The 12,490-nt window shown below is 44.6% G+C and overlaps 1 protein-coding gene across 2 annotated transcripts in view; it reads right to left on the bottom strand.

Moving 5' to 3' along the window:
- Positions 1–545: 545 nt before the first annotated feature.
- The window catches only part of LOC124005584 (cyclin-dependent kinase 14-like), a 274,642-nt gene continuing 262,697 nt past the window's right edge, over positions 546–12,490 (bottom strand). For both annotated transcript variants that reach the window (XM_046314981.1, XM_046314983.1), the window contains one exon: positions 546–875. The gene's annotated coding sequence lies outside the window, so the exon portion shown is untranslated. The remainder of the gene's footprint in view (positions 876–12,490) is intronic.

Genomic DNA, 12,490 nt, shown 5'->3' with positions numbered 1-12,490 from the left:
TATCACCAGTATCACTATTACAGTATTACTACCATTGCTCTTATGATTATTATTGATTTGATGTCATTTGACTCTGGCCTGACAGTTACAGAGGAGGAACAGTTCAAAGTTAAAGAGAAACATTACCATCGCTTGTCATTCTCAGTTCAAGTTTGTGTTGTGAGCGAATCTGTCCAGTAGGTGTGTATCTGTGTGTGTGTGTACGTGTGTGTGTGTGTGTGTGTGTGTGTGTGTGTGTGTGTGTGTGTGTGTGTGTGTGTGTGTGTGTGTGTGTGTGTGTGTGTGTGTGTGTGTGTGTGTGTGTGTGTGTGTGTGTGTGTGTGTGTGTGTGTGTGTACGTGTGAGTTTGTGCATGCGTGCGTGAATGCATGCAAGTGCAGCATGTTAGTGAAAGAATTTAAGCTTTCTTAGAGTCCGTGATATATTTTCTAAATATGAGTATACTGTACATACAAATATACATTCTCACATAGGTAGTTAGAAACACAAGCCACAGTATGTATCAATAGTATTGTAAAGACACTTGATGATTAAGTGTATTGTAAATGTGTCAACGATATATGAGTATCACAACATTATAAAAGTCAACAAAAATGGCAAATTATAAAACTGAAATTGGAGGTGTCACCCACCAAAATTCACTCACACACACACACACACACACACACACACACACACACACACACACACACACACACACACACACACACACACACACACACACACACACACACACACACACACACACACACACACACACACACACACAGTTGGAAAGGTAATATGTTAAAGAAACAGAAGAGGGAATGTGATCCCGGTGGTTCCTCCATCTCAGTGTCTTTGTCCTTCTCTCTTGGACGGACCACAGCAGCAACCTGAAAAACACACACACAAACATTTTAGTTTATCTGCCAACTGGAAATAAACTAATCACAGCTACCTTATTTCTGAACAACCCCTTTGGAGAGAAGTAGAGAGAGAGAAGTAGAGAGAGAGAGAGAGAGAGAGAGAGAGAGAGAGAGAGAGAGAGAGAGAGAGAGAGAGAGAGAGAGAGAGAGAGAGAGAGAGAGAAGAGAGAGAGAGAGAGAAGAGAGAGAGAGAAGTAGAGAGAGAGAGAGGAGGGAGGGGAAGTAGAGAGAGAGAGGGAGAGAGGGGAGAGAGAGAAAGAGAGAGAGAAGTAGAGAGAGAGAGAAGTAGAGAGAGAGAGAGAGAGAGGAGGGAGGGAAGGAGGGAGGGGAAGAGAGAAAGAGAGAGAGAGGGAGGGAGGGAAGGAGGGAGGGGAAGAGAGAAAGAGAGAGAGAGAAATAGAGAGAGAGAAGTAGAGAGAGAGAGAGGGAGGGAGGGAGGGAGGGAGGGAGGGAGGGAGGGAGGGAGGGAGGGAGGGAGGGAGGGAGGGAGGGAGGGAGGGAGGGAGGGAGGGGGGAGGGAGGGAGGGGGAGGGGGGAGAGAGGGGAGAGAGAGAGTTCAAAACAAATCTTAAAGATGTTGACGTCATCATGGAATTGTGCCATCACAGAAACACAGCTCTGTCAATAGAGGTAAACACTCTGGAGGACTGATCATTTTGTACAAATCCGAACTGCAAAATCTTTGATCCCCTCAAAATTGGTAAATATCACATTTGGTTAAAACTGCTAAAAATTGTGTTCCTTTGCGCAATATATATCCCCCATCAGAAAGCCCATATTACTCAGAGGAGATCATGCCCCCCCCCCCCCCCCCCCATCAGAAAGCCCATATTACTCAGAGGAGATCTCCCCCCATCAGAAAGCACATATTACTCAGAGGAGATCTCCCCCTCCCCCTCAGAATCCCCATATTACTCAGAGGAGATCTCCCCCCATCAGAAAGCCCATATTACTCAGAGGAGATCCCCCCCCTCAGAATCCCCATATTACTCAGAGGAGATCTTCCCCACTCTTGAGGAAGAGACTTGCCATTTCCAGGCCCAGGGAAATGTGCTCATCTGTGGGGACACAAATGCGAGCACAGGAACACTACCTGATCTAAGGAGCACACGAGGGGACAGCTTTATTACAGGCCATAGTGTCTCTAACTGTCTTCATCTCCCCATAGATACAACAGTGTCAACAAAAACGGAAGGGATCTGTTGCAGCTCTGTAGAAGCCTGTACTTTGTCAATGGTAGGTTACGGGGGGGGGGGGGACTCTTTGGAGAGATTCACCTACTGCTCACCTCCTGGCCACAGTACAGTAGACTATATGATTACAGACATTGACCCTTTCTCTCTCAGCTCATTCACTGTCAAGCCACTAACACCTCTGTCTGATCACAGCCAAATTACGTTGTTCCTCAAAAGAACAGACATGGAAATAACCACACATTCACAGCCCAGTAAGCTGTACAACATCAGAAATTCATACAGATGGCCCCAAAACAGCACAGAAGAATACCAGAAAGCAACCTGTAATCAAAATATCCAAACACTCTTCGATAACTTTCTGGATGCCACATTCACTCACTGTAAAGAAGGCATCAATCTAGCAGAACAAAACATCAACTATATATTCAGGCAAACGGCAAAAGAAGCACAATTGAAATTTATAAAAAACAAAACGAAAAAGATCACAGATGACAACTGGTTTGATGCAGATTGTAAAATTCTAAGGAAAAAACTTATAACACTATCCAACCAAAAGCACAGAGAACCAAATAATGGTGAATTATGCCTTCATTACTGTGAGACTTTAAAACTCTATAAATGTACACTCAGAACCAAAAAAGCACAGTACAACAGCAAGCAGCTGACACTAATTGAGGAGTCCATTAACACAAACAACTTCTGGTGAAATTAGAAAAACCTAAAACATCTAAACAAGAGTAATTAGTGAGTAATTAGTGATACAAAATGGTGACAAATGGACAACCCATTTTAAAACACTCTACAACACCGTTCAAATTGACACAAACGCAGAACAACGCCAAATTCATGAGAAGTTGATTGGATTAGAAAAAGCCATAAAGGACAATCAAAATTACCCAATTACTGACCAGGAGCTCTATAAGAACCTTCAGGCTCTCAAATTTAAAAAAGCCTGCGGACCTGATGGCATCCTAAATGAGATGCTCAAACTCACTAGTGCAACATTTCAATTGGCTTTATTAAAACTGTTTAATTTGATCCTGAGTGTAGGTTATTTCCCTGACATCTGGAATCAAAGACTCATAACCCCAATCATTAAGAACGGAGACAAATTTGACCCTAACAATTACAGAGGCATTTGTGTGAACAGTAACCTGGGGAAGGTTTTCTGTAGTATTATAAATGTAAGAGTTCTAAACTTCCTTAATAAGCACAATGTCTTGAGTAAAAGCCAAATTGGATTTATACCAAAACATCACACGACTGATCATATTTACACCCTACACACCCTGATAGATAAACATGTCCACCAAAATAATACTAAAATATACTGTTTCTTTATCGACTTCCAAAAAGTATTTGATTCTATTTGGCATACAGGACTGTTTTACAAAGTTATTGAAAGTGGTGTAAGGGGTAAAACTTGAGTCTTCAAGGAATACCTAGGATAGGATAAGTAATCCCTCTCACCCCCCCCCCCTTTAAGATCTAGATGCACTATTGTAAAGTGACTGTTCCACTGGATGTCATAAGGTGAATGCACCAATTTGTAAGTCGCTCTGGATAAGAGCGTCTGCTAAATGACTTAAATGTAATGTAAATGTAAAACATATGACATAATTAAATCAATGTATACTGGCAATACATGCAGCATTAAAATTGGCAAGAAAAGAACAGACTTCTTTAACCAGTGGTGGGGCCTTCACCACAGTTGCAATCTGAGCCCTGCACTCTTCAATATTTCCATAAATGAATTGGCCACTATTCTAGAAAATCCTCAGCCCCTGGTGTTAGTCTCCACAATTCAGAGGTTAAATGCCTACTCTTCGCAGATGACCTATGCCTGCTGTCACCCACAGTGCATGGCCTACAGCAGAGACAGAACTGGGCCCTGGCAGTAAACCCCAAAAAGACTAAAATTATGATTTCCAGAGAAGATCCAGATCTCAGGGAATTAGACTCAAGTTCTCAATTGGTAAAAAATATATAAAGTACTGCACACACTACAATTACTTAGGTTTAAAAGTAAGCTCAACTGGACACCTTAATGAGGCAGTGAATGAACTGAGAGAAAGCACGCGGGGCATTCTACGGCATTAAAAAGCTCATTCAAATTGAAATACCTATTAAAAATGAGCTAAAACTAATTGAATATGTAATTGAACCAATTGCACTTTATGGCAGTGAGGTGTGGGGTCCACTTGCAAAACAAGATTTCATCAAATGGGACAAACACCCCATTGAAACACTGAATGCAGAGATCTATAAGATTCTCCTTCATGTCCAGAGGAAAACTACAAACAATGTAACGGGTGTCGTCTTCTGAATATTATTATTATTTTTTTAAATTTATTTCACCTTTATTTAACCAGGTAGGCTAGTTGAGAACAAGTTCTCATTTGCAACTGCGACCTGGCCAAGATAAAGGATAGCAGTGTGAACAGACAACAACACAGAGTTACACATGGAGTAAACAATTAACAAGTCAATAACACAGTATAATTTTTTTTAAGAGTCTATATACATTGTGTGCAAAAGGCATGAGGAGGTAGGCGAATAATTACAATTTAGCAGATTAACACTGGATGATCAGATGGTCATGTACAGGTAGAGATATTGGTGTGGAAAAGAGCAGAAAAGTACATAAATAAAAACAGTATGGGTATGAGGTAGGTAAAAATGGGTGGGCTATTTACAGATAGACTATGTACAGCTGCAGCGATCGGTTAGCTGCTCAGATAGCAGATGTTTGAAGTTGGTGAGGGAGATAAAAGTCTCCAACTTCAGCGATTTTTGCAATTCGTTCCAGTCACAGGCAGCAGAGAACTGGAACGAAAGGCTGCCAAATGAGGTGTTGGCTTTAGGGATGATCAGTGAGATACACCTGCTGGAGCGCGTGCTACGGGTGGGTGTTGCCATCGTGACCAGTCAACTGAGATAAGGCGGAGCTTTACCTAGCATGGACTTGTAGATGACCTGGAGCCAGTGGGTCTGGCGACGAATATGTAGCGAGGGCCAGCCGACTAGAGCATACAGGTTGCAGTGGTGGGTGGTATAAGGTGCTTTAGTGACAAAACGGATGGCACTGTGATAAACTGCATCCAGTTTGCTGAGTAGAGCATTGGAAGCTATTTTGTAGATAACATCGCCAAAGTCGAGGATCGGTAGGATAGTCAGTTTTACTAGGGTAAGTTTGGCGGCGTGAGTGAAGGAGGCTTTGTTGCGGAATAGAAAGCCGACTCTAGATTTGATTTTCGATTGGAGATGTTTGGTATGAGTCTGGAAGGAGAGTTTACAGTCTAGCCAGACACCTAGGTACTTATAGATGTCCACATATTCAAGGTCGGAACCATCCAGGGTGGTGATGCTCGTCGGGTGCAGGCAGCAAACGGTTGAAAAGCATGCATTTGGTTTTACTAGCGTTTAAGAGCAGTTGGAGGCCACGGAAGGAGAGTTGTATGGCATTGAAGCTCGTTTGGAGGTTAGATAGCACAGTGTCCAAGGACGGGCCGGAAGTATACAGAATGGTGTCGTCTGCGTAGAGGTGGATCAGGGAATCGCCCGCAGCAAGAGCAACATCATTGATATATACAGAGAAAAGAGTCGGCCCGAGAATTGAACCCCGTGGCACCCCCATAGAGACTGCCAGAGGACCAGACAGCATGCCCTCCGATTTGACACACTGAACTCTGTCTGCAAAGTAGTTGGTGAACCAGGCAAGGCAGTCATCAGAAAAACCGAGGCCACTGAGTCTGCCGATAAGAATATGGTGATTGACAGAGACGAAAGCCTTGGCAAGGTTGATGAAGACGGCTGCACAGTACTGTCATTTATCGATGATGGTTATGATATCGTTTAGTACCTTGAGCGTGGCTGAGGTGCACCCGTGACCGGCTCGGAAACCAGATTGCACAGTGGAGAAGGTATGGTGGGATTCGAGATGGTCAGTGACCTGTTTGTTGACTTGGCTTTCGAAGACCTTAGATATGCAGGGCAGGATGGATATAGGTCTGTAACAGTTTGGGTCCAGGGTGTCTCCCCCTTTGAAGAGGGGGATGACTGCGACAGCTTTCCAATCCTTGGGGATCTCAGACGATATGAAAGAGAGGTTGAACAGACTGGCGATAGGGGTTGCGACAATGGCGGCGGATAGTTTCAGAAATAGAGGGTCCAGATTGTCAAGCCCAGCTGATTTGTACGGGTCCAGGTTTTGCAGCTCTTTCACAAGATCTGCTATTTGGATTTGGGTAAAGGAGAACCTGGAGAGGCTTGGGCGAGTAGCTGCGGGGGGGGAGCTGTTGGCCGAGGTTGGAGTAGCCAGGCGGAAGTCATAGCCAGCCGTTGAGAAATGCTTGTTGAAGTTTTCGATAATCATGGATTTATCGGTGGTGACCGTGTTACCTAGCCTCAGTGCAGTGGGCAGCTGGGAGGAGGTGCTCTTGTTCTCCATGGACTTCACAGTGTCCCAGAACGTTTTGGAGTTGGAGCTACAGGATGCAAATTGGTTCCTGACTTCCCTGAACAGTTGCATATCGCAGGGACTATTCGATGCTATTGCAGTCCGCCACAGGATGTTTTTGTGCTGGTCGAGGGCAGTCAGGTCTGGAGTGAACCAAGCGCTATATCTGTTCTTAGTTCTGCATTTTTTGAACGGAGCATGCTTATCTAAAATGGTGAGGAAGTTACTTTTAAAGAATGACCAGGCATCCTCAACTGACGGGATGAGGTCAATGTCCTTCCAGGATACCCGGGCCAGGTCGATTACAAAGGCCTGCTCACAGAAATGTTTTAGGGAGCGTTTGACAGTGATGAGGGGTGGTCGTTTGACTGCGGATCCGTAGCGGATACAGGCAATTGGGGCAGTGATCGCTGAGATCCTGGTTGAAGACAGCGGAGGTGTATTTGGAGGGCCAGTTGGTCAGGATGACGTCTATGAGGGTGCCCTTGTTTACAGATTTAGGGTTGTACCTGGTGGGTTCCTTGATGATTTGTGTGAGATTGAGAGCATCTAGCTTAGATTGTAGGACTGCCGGGGTGTTAAGCATATCCCAGTTTAGGTCACCTAACAGAACAAACTCTGAAGCTAGATGTGGGGCGATCAATTCACAAATGGTGTCCAGGGCACAGCTGGGAGCTGATAGGGGTCGGTAGCAGGCGGCAACAGTGAGAGACTTATTTCTGGAGAGAGTAATTTTTAAAATTAGTAGTTCGAACTGTTTGGGTATGGACCTGGAAAGTATGACATTACTTCGCAGGCTATCTCTGCAGTAGACTGCAACTCCTCCCCCTTTGGCAGTTCTATCTTGACGGAAAATTTTATAGTTGGGTATGGAAATCTCAAAATTTTTGGTGGCCTTCCTGAGCCAGAATTTAGACACGGCCAGGACATGAAGAGGAGGAATCGGACCAAAGTGCAGCGTGGTTGTGTTCATTACTTTTTATTAAATAGAGCACTGAAACAACAATGACAAAGTGAATAAACAAAACGAAACAGTCCGGTCAGGTGCAAAACAACTACCCACTACCCCCAGAAAACAACTACCCACAAAACAATGGTGGGGAAAAGCTACCTAATCTACCTTCCCAATCAGAGACAACGATAGACAGCTGTCCCTGATTGGGAACCATACCCGGCCAAAACAAGGAAATACAAAATCATAGAAAAAAGAACATAGAATGTCCACCCAAATCACACCCTGACCAAACCAAAATAGAGACATAAAAAGCTCTCTAAGGTCAGGGCACGACAAACAATGCATGCAGGTCAGAATGAGGCCGATATCCACTAATAATAAAAACTCAAAAAATAGAAATTAAGTTTTGGAAACATCTATAATATAGTGACCCCTCTCATATCATTACTATGCCCTGCAATGCCAAGAGCTGAGTAAAGAAAAGAGTCCCCTCATCCAGCTGGTCCTGGGGATGAGTTCACAAACATGTTCTACTAACATACTGAAGCCTCAGGACCAGAACATCCAATCAATCAGAATAAACCAAAAATTACAACACAGTAAAAACAAAACTACATTGCTTATTGGGAAACGCAAGAACAAACACAAAGCAAAATGCAGTGCTATCTGGCCCTATATCGACAGTACACCGTGACAAAGTACAGGCTCAGTGAGCACAGCCTTTCCATTGAGAAGGGTAGACAGGAAAACCTGGCTCCCTGTAGAGGAAAGGCTGTGCGACCATTGCACAACAGCAGAACCTGAGACGAGCTGCATTTCCTGACAAAATGTAAAAAAATATAAAACAATTAGAGAGTGTCATTTTGTCACGACTTCCGCCGAAATTGTCTCCTCTCCTTGTTCAGGCGGCGTTCGCCGGTCAACGTCACCGGCTTTCTAGCCATCGCCGCTCCATTTTTCATTGATCCATTTGTTTTGTCTTGTTCCCTGCACACCTGGTTTGCATTTCCCAATCAATCTACATGTATTTATTCCTCTGTTCCCGCTCATGGCTTTGTGTGATATTATTTGTGTTACGTGTCATGTTTGATGCGCCAGACTGGTGTTCGTTTATTCCATGTTTTGTCACGAGTTATGTTGGTTTCTCCTGCCTGTTCATAAGTCTTCTGCTCTCCTGCACCTGACTCCGCTACCAATACCCTTGACACATTTCTACACATTTTAAACCCTTATTCAAGGTTTCAAAGACCTCTGATGAGAGTAGGCTACCCGTCCTGTTGGGGGAGAAAGCTGAAAGCTGTGGGTTGGCAGCGCACTACATTGCTGCCTGCCATAAGTTGAGGGACAGTGTCTGACAGACCAATCAACCTGCACATGTACTCTAGTGTATGCTTATTTTTATTGTCAAATGTATGGTTGTTTTGCTCCTTTGTTCATTATTTTCATATTGTAAATATCCAAAGTAAGCTTTGGCAATATGCACATCATTACATCATGCCAATTAAGCAAATTGGAGAGAAAGAGAGAGGGAGAGAGAGCGAGAGCGAGAGGGAGAGAGAGCGAAAGAGAGCGAGAGCGAGAGAGAGCGAGAGAGAACGAGAGAGAGTGAGAGATGGGGAGAGAGAGAGTGAGAGAGAGAGAGGGAGAGAGAGCGAGAAAGGGAAGAGAGAGAGAGAGAGGGGGGGAGCGAAAGGGAGCGAGAGCGAGAGAGCGAGAGGGAGAGAGAGGAAGAAAGAGAGAGAGGGAGAGAGAGAGGGCAGACAGAGAGAGTCAGAGCAGATAGAGCAGACAGAAAGAGAGAGAGAAAGAGAGGGGGGGGAGAGGGAGCGAGAGGGAGCGAGAGCGAGAGAGCGAGAGGGAGAGAGAGGAAGAAAGGGAGAGAGGGAGAGAGAGAGGGCAGACAGAGGGAGTCAGAGCAGATAGAGCAGACAGAAAGAGAGAGAGAAAAGAGAGAGAGAGAGAGAGAGAGAGAGAGAGAGAGAGAGAGAGAGAGAGAGAGAGAGAGAGAGAGTCAGAGCCGATAGAGCAGACAGAAAGAGAGAGAGAGAGTCAGAGAGAGAGAGAGAGAGAGAGAGAGGGAGAGAGAGAGGACGAGCAGACAGAAAGAGAGAGAGAGAGAGTCAGAGAGATAACCCAGTAGACCTGGCTGGCTTGGAGCGCTCCTCTAATCCCCTTCTTTCTTTCTAGTGACCATACTGAAATAATAAATAATGCATGTCTCTCCTTGTGTCCCCACTCTCTCTCTCTCTCCCCCTTTCTCTCTCACTCTTTCCCCTCTCTTTCTCTTTCTGTCTCTCGCTCAGCCTTTGGAAGTCCATTCCCAGTGGATGTGAGGCAGTCTATGCCAGGAATCTGAAGTCTTGGATGGACACATCCTTTATCTGCTGCTCATACAGCTCTCTGACTCAAAACCACATACAGGCGCTGTAGGAATGTGTGTGTGTGTGTGTGTGTGTGTGTGTGTGTGTGTGTGTGTGTGTGTGTGTGTGTGTGTGTGTGTGTGTGTGTGTGTGTGTGTGTGTGTGTGTGTGTGTGTGTGTGTGTGTGTGTGTGTGTGTGTGTGTGTGTGTGTGTGTGTGAGAGAGAGAGGAGAAAGAGGGAGAAAGAGAAGTAGCGAGAAGATGAGCTTTACTTCAGGTTGCATGGTTTAAAGTAGGGATAGAGTATGGAGTCTTGTTTAGGTCAAAAAGGACACTGCGAGATGAACGGAGTGGACAGGACAGAAACAGAGAAAAGGGGATACACAGAGAGAGAGGAAAGGAGAGAGGATGTGAGGCTGAGAAGTTCAAGGTCACAGAAGCACTGTGTCTCTCTACCCTTCATCTCTCTCTCTTTCTCTGCCTCAGGGTGAGTTATTGGATGGCAGGTCGTGAGGCCCACACAGAGGGATCTCTCTCTCCTCCCTCTCTCCATTTGCTCTCCTCCCTACAGTATCATATACTCTTTAAGTCAACAATGGAATGTGTTGTTTTGGGGGCCTGATTTAGTAAGAACAGATGTAGGGTTCCAGTCCTGTGGGATGAAAAAGTACTGAAGATGAGTTCGTGTGAGTGTGTGTGAGTGAGTGAGTGTGTGTTTGTGTGTGTGAGGGGGTTCCTCTTAAGGAACCAGATGGGTAGAATTTGTAGGGCGTGGCCATGTCCAATAGGGCCAGCTGTTGTCTGTCCTACAATGGTGAATAGACAGAGACCCCTCCCCCCACACACAATGACATCATTAAGAAGGGAAAGTGCTTAGTGCTGGGTGGTGGGATATTTAACAATGGAGAGAGAGATTGAGAGAGAGAGAGAGAGAGAATAAGAATGGGGGTTGGGAGAAAAATGGAGATCAATGGAGACCAGTAATGGTAGAGGTGACTACTTAAAAAAAAAACACAAGCTAACCTCTCTCTCTCTGATCACCCTTCCCCCTCCACTCGCCCACACTCCCCCTTTTCTCCCCACTCCCACTCCTCCCTCATCCCAGTCTCTCTGAGGCCATGTTCAAATATCAGCACAGTTCTCCTCTAGATGTTCATCGGGCAGCCAGTCAGTCTTGCAGTGAGCAGGTCGCTCCCCAGACAATCCCCTCCTCAACACACACACCTTTCATCCCTTATATCTGCCTGATCAAAGAGCCTGTCACTACCGTGAAGCAGCAGGTCTGGAAATACTAATAACCACAGATGAACACCTCAGAGAACGGAGACAAACCTCTCCGGTGTTGCAGAATACTAACACACTTCAAATAAGCCTAAGTAGCATATAAACACCATGGACATAATCATGTAGACAAAAAAACACAGAGGGGTTTTAAAACAGTCAAATACTTCCAATAGGCCTAACTAGCTTATCAATGAGTACATTTACATGCACACTAATAATATGATATTAAACTGACTTTGGCAGTAGGCAGATTATGCATTAGTCATGTAAACACCTTGCCCTGCTAAGCTTAATCAGCGTAAGGTCAAAATCATAGTAAGCATACGCCGATTGAAACACCTGGTGTTCTGAGCAATCCTTTGAATGATTAGGACATGTAAACAAACGTTCCAGTGGTGTATTAGATCTGGGCACCAGCACCAGCCGAGAGCCTCCCCCTTTAGTACGAGTCAGTTTGGAACAACTGTATGTATGTGTCTTAGAAGTGGTTTTCACATACAAACTTTATATGTCCCAACTCAGAATCAAATACGCTTCCCAAAAAGAACATGTTCGCTGAGGTAAAAGGTTTAAAACGAGTCCCATCAGGTAGCCTGATTTCCAATGTGTCCATGTAAACAGTATTATTAGGGAAATCGGTCTTCTTGCAAAGCATGTAAAAGTTTTAATCAAATGATTATATTAATCTGACTATCCACAATAATCGCATTGCTGTGTGCATATAACCGTAGTCAATTACATTTTTACAGGTCTCTTTTTACAATTTGGATCTAAATTCTGCAGATTAATATCAATCCAAAACACCCTGAATTAACAAGAGTTTCTCTACATTGGTAGTCAGGCAAGCTTGACTGAGGCAGGCTGACACCCCAAGCCTACCCTCCCTCCAGAGGTCACGCCCTCTGACCCCTAACCCCCACAGCGGACCCGTCATGTCTGATCCCGGGGTAATGAGGTGCATCAGCCCGCCATTAATCATCACTCACACAACACCCTCAGTTGAGACATCCCTGATGCTTTAACAAACGGTTTTATGTGCTGGGCTATAAACTGTGGGTGTGTAGGTGTGTGTGTTTGTGAATTGAGGATTTGGAGTGATTTTAATTAAAACAAATCATTTCCATTTCTTTCAAGCACAGGTTTAATTAAAAACCCAAAGGTTCCTTACTGGATGTAGATTGGACTTAAAAGTTTCCAGTCATCAGAATGACAGGAATGCTGTGTTATGGCTACTGCTGTGTTGGGTTGCCATGGCTACTGCAGACTTCACTGGTCTTACATGAGCAGTCGTTTCCAGTGTACTAGTAACAATAATTAACATATTTAGA

This window comes from Oncorhynchus gorbuscha, linkage group LG19, assembly GCF_021184085.1.
Source record: "Oncorhynchus gorbuscha isolate QuinsamMale2020 ecotype Even-year linkage group LG19, OgorEven_v1.0, whole genome shotgun sequence".
Lineage (NCBI taxonomy): Eukaryota > Metazoa > Chordata > Actinopteri > Salmoniformes > Salmonidae > Oncorhynchus > Oncorhynchus gorbuscha.
This window is presented reverse-complemented; position numbering and strand designations above follow the sequence as displayed.